At 40.9% G+C, this 17,550-nt stretch overlaps 1 pseudogene; it reads right to left on the minus strand.

Moving 5' to 3' along the window:
- Positions 1-747: 747 nt before the first annotated feature.
- Positions 748-17,291, minus strand: LOC139451915 (solute carrier family 23 member 2-like; annotated as a pseudogene).
- Between the last annotated feature and the right edge of the window lie 259 nt (positions 17,292-17,550).

A 17,550-nucleotide genomic window follows, 5' to 3' on the forward strand; every position in this document is an offset into this window, starting at 1 on the left:
TCTAATATCATGATTGTGTTTGTCTCTTTATGCCCAGCAATTGTATGTGTGTTTATATAGTCAAATTATATAGCCAAATTACCCCAATTTCGCCCCGTTTTTCAGCCCCTTGGGGGGTCAGCCCAACCATTTGTACAATTTTGAATCCCCACCACCTAGGGATGTTTACAGTCAAATTTCGTCAATTTCCAATTAGTGGTTCAGAAGAAGTCGTTTGAAACATTGTTGACGTACGGGCGACGGACGAACGGACGGTCGCCACGGTATGGTATAAGCTCACATTGGTCCTTCGGACCGGGTGAGCTAATAACATTATATTTCTGAGAAAGTGATAAGAGGTATAGAACACTGAATGCATAATGAACCAGGTTGTAAGAAATTGAGGAGCGATTAATTAATATGCAAGTGCTCCGAAGTAAACCGTTATATGTTGAGTCAAGTACAAGTTGTATGTTCAAACCTCACGATAATGTAAAAGCAATTTTCTACGCTGCAAAGTATGTTCACAAACTTATTTCATGACGTATTGAAAAAAATGATTTCGGTGCAACACATGTAAACATATACTAATCCAAGTACATATAAAAGTTATGTATACAACCACCGGAAGAAGAGAAAACGTCCAATGTAAATTAACTCCGTACAGCCCCAATTTGTTAACGTAATGAAAACATATATGCTTCAAAGCTACGTCATACAAGTAATAGCTGACGCGAGAACCAATGTAAACGTAATTACACATTCTTGTCATACAGTGTCATGGTTATCATCTGCCACATCAATCTGAGACTGATGGTCGTCACAAGCAGCGACCACAGCTGATGCTGGCATATAGGGTAGCTTTGAACACCCAGGTAGACACCGATACAGTCGTCCTAACCAAAACCATCCGTATATTGAGTTTGAAGATAAACGTTTCTCGAGGCTCCTGTTTGTACTGGCCAAAGGATCAGGCTCGTTAGATATCAGATTCTGCCAAGCGTCAATGCCTCGGTCTTTCCGTGAACCTTCAAAACATAAAAAGAGGTTATGAAATGAATGCAATAATGACATACGTGTGTCAACATACATTTGTGGTATGTCCTACTTAAAATTGCCTACCTTTGGTTGTATTATCCAAAAACATAGCAATGCCACCACCAAGAAGCATACTGTTTCCAAGTATGACTCGAAGAACACCATCTACTTCTCTGAGGCCTGGAAAAGAGCAAATAATGTAAACACAATTATAATTATCTGGTATTAAAAAGAATATAAGAAGCCATAATTTCCAATGAACATGGATTCGAACCCCATGAGGATTCTGGGTAGAACTGGTCCCAAGAAGTAGCCTATGCTTCTCTGAAGAGTTTCCTTAATGGACCTGCTGGCCATGCTCGGAGTCTTGCTTGATTGCATGTCATTGTATGAATGCTCATGAAGTCAATCACTGAATTCTCTGGCCTAAACAATTATGTACCGATCGCCGTCATGTAGCTGGGATATTGCTGAGTGCAGCGTGAAACAAGAAGCAAACATAGACAAAAGACAAGTTGAAACTTCAAGCTTCTTCATTCACAACATGTCCATTGTCTCGACTGTACAGATGACTTCCAAAGGCCAGACTATAATGGCCTGACTGAGATGTTTAACAAAGAACATACAACCAAATCTGAGTCAACGAACCTGTTTTGAAGTCAGCAGGGTATCTTTCTAACCAGCGTGGTACAGAGATGCCAAAAGAGATGGCAAGACCAATAATCAAGAGATTCCTGGAGGAGTTGAGATTGACATATTGCAGTGTCGACAGGCCAAGAGAAACTAGCATGCCAAATGTAACTATCATAACCCCCGCTAGTGCCGGGTCCGGTATTGTGGCGATTGCTGCTCCAGCCTTCCCAACAACTGAGAGTAGAACCAACAGGACACCGGTAGCATACATGATGTACCTATGAGCTGTCTGTATAAACATATACGGCATATGTTAACATTGGAATCTGTGGGAATCAATTTCAATATCTCAATTTATTCTGAGAATTAATACGACATACGAATTGAATGATCATTCTAGATGTATTTTGATGTTTATATTATAGGCATGTCTATTTTATTATTTATTTGGATATTATTTCTAGAACGTTGATTGCTGTTCTCTCCAGAACGCATCAATTTATATACTGGTGCTTAAGCCCATGGACCTACTCTTGTCAGGGTTATGGTGGCAATGTTTTCACTGAATGACGTTGTGGCAAGACCCAAACCCATCGATCCAGAAAGTAGTCCCCCTATTCCTTCCACCATGATTCCTCTGTTGACTGCATGTGTTGGAGGAGAAGCCACTTCACAAGTTTTTGCAGCCGCAAAGTAGTCCCCTAGAGACTCCATCATTGAGGCATAAAATGATGCTATATATCCTACAAACAGTCCTAAGTGGAAGGATGGCATTCCAAACTGACCTAAAATGCAAAATAAGAAGTAATATATTTGACTGTTTGATAAATAAATACACAACATAAGTCAGTTCTAATGCAAGCGTGGAGAAAAAAATTCATCTCAATGGACATAAGTGTCCGGGTATTTAACATAATAACAGCGGAAATGCTATAAGGATTATGTTAGCAATATGTATTTTAATTAGGTTGGAGGTAATAGTAAGCAACATTTCACCAAACTGAAGGTAATGTTATGACACTGGAAATGCGTGACTTCCATACATGGCGGTGACGGCAATGTTCATTACCTGGATATGGCAGATGAACCCATGGTGTGACATGTACCAGTTTTACTTTGGCATCTGTCCGTGCCGCGAACCTCAGCTTTGTTCGATCAGGCGGAAAACGTTGACGTGAGTTAAGATTGCAGATACAGCCCACACAACCAGGATACTCGGGATAACCTGAAATAAGTTATTTCTTCCTCTGTTGTTATAAACGGGGTGAACTGAATCTCGCTGGCTAGTCAGTATGTGTACTTAGACCATGGCCCAGGCCCATGTTAATACTTAATGCACATTTAAGCATCCCAAGCTATTTCAGGGACACATGGTTTCTTGATTTTGAAATTCAGAGGCAGAAACTATGTACACAAAATTGAAAAAAATATAATATTTCCAAGACTGGATTCTTACTAAATTTGACTATCCAATTACTATGGTGATGGTCCATACAATGATATTTTAGCTTACGTCAACTTTAGGTCAGAACACACAACAAATATAACTTTCAGCGAGGATTAATGTTTAGTTTCAATTTTACCAACATTATTATTATATAGAGATTAAAATAAATGAATGCAGCAAATAAGGTTTGTCTGGTTCTGGTACAGTCAGAGTGGTTAGGCTCATGATCAGCTCCTGCGCCCTCTACACGCAGCCCAGACAGCGAATTGGAATTTCTCCCAGGAAGCGCTGCCTAGTCAAACCCACCCAGAACGTTTCCGAGAATGTGAAGACTCCCCAACACTACAACCTTCTGCATTACCCAAATTGCCAGAAGGGCTGTATTCCTGGTAGCAAACCCGGGGACTTTCCCAATGTCAGTCAACAGATTGGGAGGTACCAAACCTAAGGCGCCGAGAACAATGGTCGGCCAACTTGGTACTTGGGATGCAAGCGTGACATTTCGACAGCGAGGTCTGCATATCTGCCGTCTTGTCAATCACATTAGTGTCAAAAGGAAAGAAAATTCAATGATATAAATGATAAATGGTATGTCATTGGATTTATCAAAAAGGACAAGATCACGTTTGTCGGCCTGGATACGGGCCTATTCCAAAGAATTTTGTATTTATCATTTTCCATGACGCCCTCTACATATTCCGGGTCGTACGTACCATGGATGGGCCTCTGTGTCAAAACCACATGCATTGCGTAGACGATAATAAAATGATCGAACCACTCCTCATTGTCGTTTAAGAAACAGTGTTTGTGCCAAAGCTAGGCATCTGCTGACAATGGGTTGGACAGTCTCCTAAAATTCATTGCATAATCTACATTTCATATTTACATTTTGATGCTAAATCACACACTGACGGTTTCGAGTGGGAAGTGATTGGTCCTGAGCAGCAAACAGAAAGCCTTCTGTTTCACTTTTCAGGCCAGCCGACTTCATCCAAGCGAAGGACTCTGCAGTGTTGCTGAACTCCTCAACACACTGCACATTAACTCGATGTAGAGGTCGTTCAGATAGCTTCTCCTTGAAAAACTGGGCCGATTTTATATGGTCACTTCGCTTGGTTGACACTCATTTCTGTACCGTCCAGCAGAACAGCACCATCAACAAAATCAACACTGACATTGAGATTATGTCCCACACCCTAGTTTTGTGTGGTACTTTAGGCAATGGCGAATTTCGATAAATGTCCAAAAAAATTCAAAAAGAATAAATTGTTTACTTTATGTTTTCGGGCTTTTGAATTGGTGAAGGGTAAAGACACTTTCGGACTGACGTATGCTTGCAAAGTATTGTGTACTGCCACTTTAATTGCTTTGAAGTAATTTGTGTTGATTTGTAAACTTTGTAAAACATGTTTGCTTGTTTGTTGGTTTCACACTAAGTTCTTTTGCGTACAGATTTCTGGGTTAACATATTGTTTCAATTTGGGAATCGACACTTACCAATATTAATGTGACTAAACCATTGTTCGATTCCGACGACGGCATAAGGATGAGTTTATTAATCACTATCAAATACTGATGATACCGGGCGAGAAAGTGAGCCATTATGCCATAAAGCAAGTATGATTTATCATTAAATACAGGTTTGATTCTTCAGTGCATATTTATAATATGAAATATATGTATATGTGACCCCCACTGACAGGATGGACCAGGATAAACGGATTGACGGGATCAGGTGGTTAGGCTCATCTAGCTGAGAGTGGTTTAAAGGACGTACAAACAATACATATTAACTTGAACGATCATGAGTCGGCGTTGGCATTCGCTCGAAACTGAATAAGGCCCTGTTTCAGTTTCAGTCAATGCATATAACTTTTCTTGCTAAAGTCTTGAGAAATATTACCCTTACAGTCGGTACTTAATTACACGTACCGGAAAAAGCTGAAATACACGCACTCCGCGATTCCGTCGCCTTCCCTTCATCCGAACTGTTCCCTTGCGGTTGATCTTTGTTGGAAATGAGACTTTCACGCGGCCGAGATACAGCGCAAACACCACCACCAGCACAACGCCCCTGGTGTAAGATAACATTCGTGTTAGGTTACGGGACCGACCCTTTGTTATTCTGGCAGGGGCTTGGGATTTTTGTGAAAAAAAAGTTAACCTAAAAATACTTTTCGCTTGATATGCTATATACATAGGCGTGAGCCTTGACGGTGACTGGTCAGACTGGTTCCATGTAAAAAATATAATTAAGAAAATAATGGAATATATTATTCCTGATAAAAAAAAAATAGTTTCAGATACAATTGTTGTCGATCCTTGCATTAAAAATCCTATAAAGTTATATCATTGGGTGTGTCTTTACCGAATCACCGGTCGATTCCAAGAAAACGTGTGTACAGCTGATTGCTGTTTCCGGCTTAGTTTACGAGAAAATACACAAGGTAATCTTAATCCCTAGATATAAAACAATGCCTCGTAATGTCTCGTAATACGTAATGAAGTTCAACTTTGACCTCTGACCTCCGCAGACGCCATATTTATCGAAGGGGATTACATGTACAATAAACAAGCTCGTCTCAAACGTAATTCAGTGTCACTGGTTAATTGACTTCTCACGAATCAAAGATATTACCACCAGTGGAAGTGTACTGTCCGGATAAGTGAGACAATTTTGAGTGCATTTCAGTGTTTTGTGTATGAAAATGACCGTCCGGTTCCGGAAACTGAATTTCCGGATATACGGGTAAATTTATATAGTAATTATTTCGTTTTGAATGAAAATCGTCCGGGAATCGAGGTTTCCGGATATCTGAAGTCCGTTTAAGCGGGGCACGACTGTATACCGAAGATTATGTGTTGTTTAAAAGAACAAATGTTCAGCTCCTCTGTCCAGAGAAAATGATTGTATATCTTGAAGCAGTACCCGAAAAACTAGTTGTGTGCAACATAAATTCCAGACGAATATTAAAAGCAAGGCCCCAAAGGAAGTGCTACTTGCCATGTTGATATTGGACTGATTCAAAGATAATATCAGTGTTAATAACCGAATTACGGAAATGTGACACAGTATATACTTACAACAGGGATAATTCCCATGATGGCCTTAAGCATGTTATTGGTAGTTTGCACATTGCAATGCCCAGTAGAGCAACAGTTGGAGTCACTGTGACCGGGCCCACAAACCTAAGCAGATGACCTACAAGACCAGCTCCACCAACAATCATCTCAAACAGGGAGGCAGCCATTAAACTTCCAGATATCTGAAATAATGGCTCATTTTGTCTTTGTGTTTTGCATTACGTTGCTATCATCAATATTCAAAGTATATCACATATATCAAACAAACGAATCTGAGCACATCCGGGCTCAGTTAAAAGCAATGAAGCTGACTCTTACGACAAATAGAGGTCCTGAAAATATTGCCGATGTGACGTTCAACATTAACTCACTCACAATAAGAACTACTGATCCCTACATGCATACCTATCATATGCTTATATCAGACACCCGCATCTACAGATTACGACAAAGGAAGAAATGTTTGCAAGAAGATTGCTCTTACTTCTCTGATTTTTTGTTCTGGGGTCAAGCAGGTCAATACTTCGATTGTTGAAGAAGTGTGGTTATAACCACTCGTGTTGTGTCCATCTGTGAAATTTTTATCTGTGAACAGATAAGTCCGGTGACAGAGAGTGTTTGAAGAAAGGTAAATAGTGATGTGGGGAAACGTTTTTAGGTCTCTTTGTGCTATAGATGGGGTGAAATGGAGTTTAACGTCTAAAAACTGCAATTATTACATTAACAGTTATAAGTATGGAAATGGATCCAAATGTTTGATGCCATTTTTATCTGAAATAAACATGAATTAAAGTTTGTGAATTGTATTTTTGTGTTCCTGAGATACTGTAAATAATGATGAGAAGTAAAAATGTTATTTTGCACCCATGAGGTCCCTTATCTCCTGGTTGGTCATATATTTTGTTCTGAAATTCGTGCTACGTTATCCCTTGATTCTTGTGAATTAATCTGATATTTCCTATGTTTAGATACAAAACAATTAGTATAGCATAGTTACATGTAGATGGTCAATAAAGTACGCATCTGTCTTATAATTGTCTCTAAGTGGTAGTTTGTCAATGTGTACCTGGTGCTGAATCGGCGCAGTCCCATTCCCCGCCAGAAGCTGAGAATAATACAGATAGAAATATTCCTGCTGGACCTTGTATTATCGGCAATCTGAAAATAAGAGAGAAGCATACCTGCAATTGGGAACCACATGGGAAAAGATTGTGAACACGGAGATGTTATCGTTTTCAAATAACATATATAACAGCATGATCAAATAACGTCCATATATATAATGTCACAGTTGATGATGGTTCCGGGAACTGCCTCACGAAAACGGTTCCGCACTGTCGGGTCGGATATCAGTCAGTCAGCTGAAGAACCATATTGGTGATCTGCTACCAAAGACTTGAGAGGGTACTCTGTGTTTCTACTGCTTTCAATCCGATGACGTTGTACGGTTGTGCTTGAGGAAGCAATGTCTTCGTCTTAATGACATTTTCGTCCACTTGATTGTCTGGTTTGTTTGCATGCCACCGTAGCATTGCAGGAGTATTGCGGTGTGACGTTAGGCAAAACTTACTTATTCTTTTATGCAAATTGTGAGGTTATTCTCCTGCAGTTGCAATATATATTCGCAAATGAACAGTTTTTAGCAGACGTTATGGCTGAACTGAACTTTCGTTTTACACCGAGGCATAAGGGGTACAGAATCTTTCAGCAACATATACATGTATATAAAAATATGGGCAGCCAGATACACTGGGGTAACAATATGTGTGCATTTGAATAGGGAGAGAATAAAACAATGTCGTGGTGTTCTACAATATAATGACACTTTTCTCAATGTTCCTAGTCCTGAATTATTGAACAGCCAGTTCATATTATCAACACTTGGTCTAATGTAGTAACGTATGTGTCAAAATTGTTTTCTTTCGTTTTCTAAAGATGGACAAGTAAACTAAACTAGTTGGATTCATCAACTGTGTCAGATAATTTACACAGTGGACACTTTCTCTGAGTTAACGCACTTTTTCCACCTCCTAGTTTCTATGGGTAAGTTATGGTTACAAGTTCTAAACATAAGTAAGACTCGCCAAACGTTTTCCTGCAGTACTTTTAAGAAATATTCAAAATTTGTATGATACTACACATAGTGCTTTTGAAATGTTTTAGATAAGTGAGGCTTTTGAAATTTTGTGATAATCAGGTGTTCAGAATTCCAAGTTCGTCAAAAGTTCATTTGATATATGTAATCTCTTTATGTTTACACTATAGCAGAATATGTACCCGTTGCCGGATATTGATATGTATTACTACCATCATTAAATGCACACAGATTTTGTTTCTGAAACCTCTAGCACTTTGCCTTTGTCATTTTGATTTGTTAACCGCATAATGGATTGTGGCCGTTTAAGTCCCACACAAGCAAGAAAGGCTAGGGGAGCTGGGCAGTAAGCATACGATCATTGACGTGAAGAGCTGAAGAAGGTCTGTATAATGAACATTAACGACTGGTAACATGGAGAGTTAACGTACTACCTGAATGTTCGTAGAAATATGACTGTGTTTTGTTCCTTGGTTAGCAAAGACTGATGAACCACAGGTTGCTTTACCATCAATGGCTTCAGCATAGGCATTATATATTTTAAGTTGGTGCACAGACAGTTTGTCATTATCTTTCAAATACGTTTCTTGAAAGCCGAAGGCTATTGGATTATAGGTATGTGTTAAAAATTGAACCTCGTCGACAATTACCCTTACACCTCGACAATTCCATGGATTAAATATGTGTTACTCATTCAGGTTGAGAAACAAGGGATAGACTCTTTTTGGGGAGAGTGGCCACTTGTATGACCACTCTTGCTCACAGAAGGGGACAACCTCCATATAGATATCATTGGGTAACCCATACTTGTTACAGAGATGCATGGGACACTCGTTCAGTTTGATTTTTTTCTTTTTATTTGAATGTCAACATTTTTAATGGCATAGTTTTAGGGGTTGTGTCTTGTTGATGTTGATGTGGATGCTAATGGGTTGCATAGTGGAGCTGCAACAATGTTTGTTTCATGTTGGTTAGTATCAATTTCAGAAACTTGTTTTGGCGTGTCTTCTATTGCCCATGACAGATCTGTCTGATAGTGAACTTATGCTATTTTAACTAATAACAGAACCAGAAGAATATCCTGTTGTGTTTGCAGATGCGACACATTTTGCTGCTTTCCTGGCGCCACTGTAGCTGATGTTTTGCTCACATGTATAATTTGTACAATGGCTGGACATTTTCTCTAATTGGGATACGATGACATGCACCAACCAAGACAGCGAGTCTGACCACCCGATCCCGTTAGTCGCCTGATACGACAAGCAAAGTCACCTTGTACGGCAAGCATGGGTTGCTGAAGTCCTATTCTAACCCGGCTCTTCACGGGCCTCCTTGGTACTACTCACACCTGTCTGTATGAGCGTGAAAATAGTTTGATATATTCACCTTACACCCAATCCTGTCTGCAGGAGCGTACAGATGCCTGACGTAAATAATATAGTTGAGAAGAGCTGGGTTCTTATGATGCTGTCATGATGTGCACCGACGGCGTCAGACATTAAAACAGCCATCACAAGACACGTAGGGACGGACGTCAAGGTGTGCTGAAATAAATAGATAGAGCTAGAGCCATATCCTATTTGTATGGGCTAAAAGAGGTCAGTGCTAAATTAGAATTAAATTTAGACTAATTGTGCCGGTGTATGAGGATGAGGTCACTCCCCGATGACCAAGTCAGCGAGCCTGACCACCCGATCCCGTTAGTCGCCTTTTACGACAAGCAGAATCACCTTTTACGGCAAGCATGAGTTGATGAAGACCTATTCTACCCCGGAATCTTCCACGCAATTGGGATCAATGACATGCATCAACCAAGTCAGCGAGCTTGACTTCCCGATCCCGGTAGTCGCCTCTTACGACAAACATGGGTTGTTGAAGACCTATTTTACCCCGGATCTTCACAGGTCACATGTTGTAAGAATATATTTCAGCACTCCTACTCCCCACCCGTCATCGAGTGTCAACAAGGATGCTGCCGCAGTGGAGGTCAAGCTGCAACACCAGGGCTACAGGTGTGGTATGCTCCAGAAATAAAGACTTGAAAAATGGCAGGCTGGTTAGGTCCATGGCATTTTCCTTTATAAACACAGAATTCAGCGGTCCGTATCACCAGATTGGTCTATCAGGCTTACTATAAATGTACATCAATAACGTTATCATATTTCATGATAAATAAATTATTTCTTTGATATTTCTAAATACATGTTGGTTTGTTTGTTTGTTGTTTAACGCCGCACCCAGCAATATTCCAGCTATATGACGACGGTCTGTAAATAATCGAGTCTGGACCAGACAATCCAGTGATTAATATCATTAGCATCAATCCACGCAATTGGGATCGATGACATGCATCAGCCAAGTCAGCGAGCCTAACCTCCCGATCCCGTTAGTCGCCTCTTACGACAAGCATAGTCGCCTTTCATGGCAAGCATGGGTTGCTGAAGAACAATTCTACCCCAGATCTTCACGGGTCTATAACCATATGTACAATTGAGAGTATAATGAGAGGAATGCATATATGCTACCAGGACTGGCCCTTCTGTTCATCTGTCCGGCACTCCCAAAGGAGTTAGAACCTTGACCATATATGCAAACCATTATTATCCCCACCCTATAATAAACAGATACATTGTATACATTTGTTTATTAAGAGAGTAATACCTTTGATATGATTTAACCCGGATTATAACATGTAAACGGTTCAGATAAATATGCTACACTTGTATGTAGAGAAATACCAATATCATTTTCACTCAGGTACGTAAGTTTTGAATTACATTTGTCACTCGGGACGCGTGGGGATTCCGCGAAAACGAAATAGGTCCCAAAGAACCTGTGCTTATCCGACGAGGCGACAAAATGGATCGGATGGTCAGCCATGTCATTAAATAAAAGCGATAAATCCATGTCTCTAATCATTGGAAAGCTGCTGAAAACATGTGTTTTTTGTACGATTCCGACTATCAAATAGTGATGACACCGGTGTTTGTGAAAAGGTTAGCGTATCCCCCGCCCCTCCTGCAAAGGCAAGTCAATTGTTTACTTGAAAACACTCGGGAACATGTTTTAAAAGTCAAAATAGGGAATTGTACAGGACATCATTTTAGGTGGATCCCATTGGCGTTGATTGTCCTTTCCAACCTCGATTATTTACAGACCGTCTTCTTGTAGATGGAATGGGCACGGGTGGCCCAGTCGTCTAAGGCGCCGCGATTCGCTGTACAGAGTTGGTGTCCCTTGGGCACGCCAGAAACCTATGATTGTAGGTTCAAATCCCGATTAGCCCCAATTATGTTTCTAGGTTTGTCAGCACCATACCCGTGCTCGTGGGTTTTGTTGCGTGAATGCCACTTGAGATATGTTGTACCTGTGAAATATTGGGACACCTCGACCGTTATTGCTGGATTGTAATACCTCTGAAAATTGGCAGTTATTCAAACTGAAGTGGAAAAACTACGAAAATTTGACACTTTTAACAAGTTATGACAGAAGTTATCAAGTTGCATCGTTGTTGAACGCACTCGGTGATGGGGCGCTACGTGTGTACAATGGCTTTCACTTTGACAATGGTGAGGATAACAGATCTGTTGAACAAATAATTCAGAGGTTTAATACTTTTGCAATCGGTGAAATCAATGAGACTTACGAAAAATTCAACAAACGGTGTCAGAACGAGGGTGAGTCTTTTGAAAACTTTCATGCAAACATCAGGTCATTGATAAAGACTTGTAATTACTGTGCACAGTGTGTTGACTCTATTCCCAGAGATCGTATTTTGCTAGGCATCAGGGACAAGAAAACATGACAAACTCTGTTGCGGGAAAGACAACTTACACTAGATAAGACTGTGGATATCTGTAAAGCAGCAGAAAATGCTTCCGCACAATATGAAGCTTTTAAGCCAGAAAATGTTAACAGAATCTTATCTGGTATAAAGGGATCTCAATACATGAAGCATTCTGTTATTGGCAGCACGAAATACAAAGATAGTTTTTCTGGTAACCAATCTGATCTTAAAGAATGTAAATTCTGTGGACATAAACATGTTCTGCCGAAGTATCAATGCCCAGCTTGGGGTAAAACGTGTTCTGCAAATATCACTTTTTCAAGATGTCCTCAACCCAAAGAGGGTGATGGTAAAGTGTGACAGGTCACAGAAGATTCCTCTGAGGAAGAAAAGGAATGGATAAACACTGTCATATCTGTTCAAAATGAACATGAGGAATGGATTAGTACCATAAACTTTGACGAAGAAAATGCCAACTCGTTTAACTCATGAAAGAAAATTAAGTGTCTCATGTTCATTAATGGATTTGATCAGATCTTTCAAGTTGACACAGGTGCATCAGTGAACATTATACCAATAAATTTGGTTCCGTCTGCCGAAATTGTGCCATCAGCAAAGAAGTTAAGAATGTAGAATGGGAATCAAATCCACTAGGTACGTTTCGCTTATCTGTCAGAAATCCAAAGAATAGAAAGAAATATTCAGTGAAATTTGTGAAGCTAAAGGAGCACCTTGCACCACTCATAGGTCTTCATGCAGCAGAACAAATGAAACTGGTCACTGTTCATTCTGAAAACATGGACCTAGTTAATACTGTTGCTGCTATTAACTCAACTCAAGTAAAGACTGATCTTGTTGAAAAATATCCTAAAGTTCATGATGGAATACTAAGAGCTTTTGAAGGACTGGTTCACCTGAAAGTGAAGGAAAATGCAAAGACGGTTGTGATGCCTGATAAGAGCGTTCCATTGGCACTACACCCAAAACTAAAATCTGAACTTGAACGAATGATGTCACTGGGATGAGCCCACACCATGGGTGAGTCAGTTGACAATAACTGAGAAGAAGTCAGGTGAATTAAGGATCTGTCTGGATCCTAGAGAACGCAACGAAGCTTTGCAGAGGGAGCATTTCACGCTGCCCATCCTGGAAGAAATCCTACATGAACTGGGCCAGTCTCGAGTATTTTCGAAGGTAGATCTTTCCTCTGGTTACTGGCACATGCAGTTGGACACACAGTCCAGCTTACTTACGACGTTTCAAACGTGCTTTGGACGCTATTGTTGGCTGAGATTGCCTTTTCGGAAAACTTGTCTGATATGGAAGGAATAGTGTCATAGCAAATGATGTCCTGATACATGGTAAGGACAGTGCTGGGCATGACTCTTGGCTAAAAATGTTGATGATGTGGTGCAAAGAGAAGAACATAAAACTAAACAAACACAAGCTGAAACTGAGGATAACAGAGGTAACGTACATGGGTCATCGAATTACTCCAGAAGGTTTGCAATCAGACCATAGCGGATATGCCACAACCAAAGAATCTTGAGGATCTCTGACGTTTCCTTGGACTGGTAAATTACCTTGCAAAGTGAAAATTACCTTGCAAAGTCCAGCAAGTTAAAATGAAGGTCGTCAACACCCCTGTTCTTACTTACTATGATCCTGAGAAGGAACTCGCGTCTGATTTACAGACGCGTCTACAGCAAACGGGTACCACCGCTGATCGCCCTCGACCAGGTCGACCACGTGTGACGTCACATGCAGAGGATCGTCAGATTGTCTTACGTCACCTCCGTAACCGATTTTTGACGGCTACATCAACCAGAAACAACTAAGAACTGTTTAGTGGTAGACTGAGTGCGCAAACTGTTCGAAACCGTCTGAGAACTGCTCACCTTCAAGCACAACGGCCATACTGCAGGCCGATTCTGACTCAATTACACAGACGTCAACGTCAATTGTGGGCACAGCAACACTTACGATTGACTCAGAGGAATTGGAATCAAGTCGTCTTCAGTGATGAATCCCGATTTAATCTTCGATTTGCTGATGGTAGGGCGAGGGTGTGGAGGCGCCGTCATGAACGTTACGTCCCGTGTTGTGTACAGGAAGTTGACAGGTTTCGAGGCGGAAGTGTCATGGTGTGGGGTGCTTTCTGTGGCAATACACGTTCCAGGCTTCTTGTCATCCGTGGCAACCTCAACGCTGCTGCTTACCGCGACAAGGTACTGGCACCAGAACTTCTGCCTTTAAAGCACATGGACCCGGTTTGATCTTCCAACACGACAATGCCAGACCCCACACAACAATTTTGACAAGGAATTTCCTTCAGAATGCGGGAGTCAACGTCATGGACTGGCCGTCAAGGTCTCCCAACCTCAATCCCATCGAACACGTCTGGGATGCTCTTGGGAGAAGTCTGCGCACTCTCCAGAACCAACCACAGAATTTACAAGATCTTGGCACCATTTTGAAGCAACAATGGCGTCGTCTTCCCAATCATGTGTTCATGGGTATCACAAGGTCCATGCGGAGGCGTTGTGTGGCAGTTGTCAACTTTGAACTAACAAACAGACCTGGAAAAGACTTGCCTCTGGCAGATACTTTGTCCAGAGCTCACCTTCCAGACAAGCCCTCCATGGAAACTGTGACTGTCAAAAAACTTGACATTCTCACCTATCATGGATCATCGCCTTGAAGAAATACGGAAGGACTCGGAAAGTGACAACACTCTATCTCTACTGAAACAAACAATTATGAAAGGTTGGCCAGATCAATGCTGACGTCATCTCTGGTTCCCTACTCTAACTTTCATGACTGTACAGGATGGCATCATCTTAAGAGCCAACAGGGTCGTGATACCGTCGGATATGAAAAAAGAGATCCTAAAGAAGTTACATGCTGGACACATGGGCATAAACTCATGTCTTAGGAGAGCCGGAGAACTGGTATATTGGCCTCAGATGTCATCTGAAATAAGACAGTATGTGGAAACGTATGGTACATGTTCAACCTACAGTGACAAACAGAGCCCTCAAACACTTCACATGCATGATGTTCCAAATAGACCATGGGAGAAAGTTGGGACAGACCTACGTACGTTCAAGGAACGTAACTACTTGATCACAGTTGACTTTTTAAGCAACTTCTTTGAGCTGGACTATCTCCCAGACACTACTGCTGAGACTGTTATTACAAAGCTAAAACACCATTTCTCCAGACATGGTATCCCTGACACTGTCATAAGTGATGGAGGTCCTCAATACACAGCAGAGATATTCAAGTCATTCAGCAGAAAATTGGGATTCACACATGAAACTTCAAGTCCAGGGAACAGCAGAGCCAATGGTGCAGCCGAGGCTGCGGTCAAAATTGCTAAAAACGTCATGAAAAAATGCAGAAGATCCCTACATTGGAATTCTAAAACTCCGTAATACACCAACCGACTACCAGTCCTGTTCAAAGACTGTTTGGAAGAAGGATTAAAACTCTGTTGCCGACAACACTTGCTTCCGTGTACCCTTCTGCTTACACACTTCTAACAGGAAGGGAGAAGATGGAAGACAAGAAGTGGAAAAGTTGCTGAGCATTACTCAAAGTCCTACAAAGACCTCAAAAGTCTACAGGAAGGGGACACAGTGCGGATGCAGCCCATTCAGAGAGGTGTAAAGGAGTGGAAACAGGCAAGAGTAACTAGGAAACTTCAGAAAAGGACATATGAAGTGGAGACATATGAGGGTAAACGATTTAGGAAATCGTCAGCAGCTCAAATACCTCAGTGAACTCAAGAAAAGACTCGAGCCACTTGGAACAAAATCAAACTGCTCCTAAAGAAGTACACATCAACCCAAGTGTAGTATCGTCAAATCTGCTTAGCATGTCAAGAATGGCCATCCATAACATTGATATGGTACCTGAGAGTAGTCCTAAAGATGTGCAACATGATACTGGTTACAAGACTCGATCTGGGCGAATTGTGAAGATGACCGAGAAGATGAATCTGTGAAATGACTATTTCATACTAGTGAGAATCTACTAAAGGAATGAAAAACTTTCTAATTTTATTTAATTTAGGTTAAAGTTCAAGTGCACTTTGGAAATATTATCTTTTGCTCTTGAGATAGATCTGACTTTAAAGAGAGCCTCAATGTTATGTACCGTACTAGTTAACTTCTTACAGTTCTATGATTTAGCTTTGTTCTGTTAAGAGGAAGGATGCTGCATGAATGCCACTTATGGTATGTTGTACCTGTGACATATTGGGAGTTATCTCCCTTGGATAAATGCGCTGTAAGTCGATAACCATTACAGTGAGTTGTCTGAAAGACACAAGTCTCTGATTTGTGACTATATTACGTGGCATAGAGCACGTAACAGGTTTCACCGAAGTGGTAAACGTCTGAGACCTGCAGTACTTCGGGCTTTCCTCCCACATTAAGCTGACACGCCGTGATATAACAGGAACACTGTTAAAAGTGGCGTAAAACCCAATTCACTCACTCTAGTAGATGGAATGTTATCTTCGTCGATAACAAACACGTATCACTCATATCACAGTTAGCCAAATTCTTCTTAGTGACTGTTGTGAACCAAATACCTAGTAATCTAAGAACTAAGTGACCCACAATTACCCAAATAAAATGCCAACAGCCCCAAATTTAGTACTCCTTTACGATGAGCAAATGGACGGCGCTTTGACGTCAATACAGTTAAACATCGTTACTCGGTGATACTTGAAGAGAAGGCTTGTTCTTTGTTTGTTTGTTTGTTTGTTTAAAGCCGCACTCACCAATATTCCAGCTATATGACGGCGGTCTGTAAATACTCGTGTAAATACATCATGAGCATCGATCTACGCAATTGGGATACATTGACGTGCATCAACAATGTCGGCGAGTCTGACCACCCGATCCCGTTAGTCACCTTTTTACGGCAAGTATGGGTTGCTGAAGACCTATTTGAACCCCGATCCTGACGGGTCCCAAGGCTAGTTCTTAAAAATCATTAACCAAAGCTCAACTACAATGAATACATCAGGCAATCATTTTAGGAAACTTAAATGTTTTTCACTTGGAACACACAACAACTTGACCAACCTGAAGTGCTGCTCCCAATATGAAAACCAGAGGCGGTGGTCTGTTAAGCGTATACGCCAATGTTTCAGCATTGTCATGAATGTGTTCGTCTTCCGGAGACTCCTCGGAAATCCTCTCATTCTGTGGCATAGCTCCAGGTGAACGACCAAATGTAGAAGTGTAAAACTGTATGGAATATATGCTAAACTCAAGTACGGTTCACTTCGTGTTTTGAGCATATAGAATAATTTTGCGCTGTTCGCATACAGCTTGTAGACAAATTCTACCAACAAGCATATAGGTTTCATAAATTCGTATGTCTCATAAGTCTTGAGCGATTGCTTCAATTGAACACCATTTAAAATATGTGCAACCCTCTCTTTTCTATCTTTTTAAGCTGTCAATCTAC

Source organism: Haliotis cracherodii, unplaced genomic scaffold (assembly GCF_022045235.1).
Source record: "Haliotis cracherodii isolate W230 unplaced genomic scaffold, xgHalCrac1.p SCAF_9, whole genome shotgun sequence".
NCBI classification, from domain to species: domain Eukaryota; kingdom Metazoa; phylum Mollusca; class Gastropoda; order Lepetellida; family Haliotidae; genus Haliotis; species Haliotis cracherodii.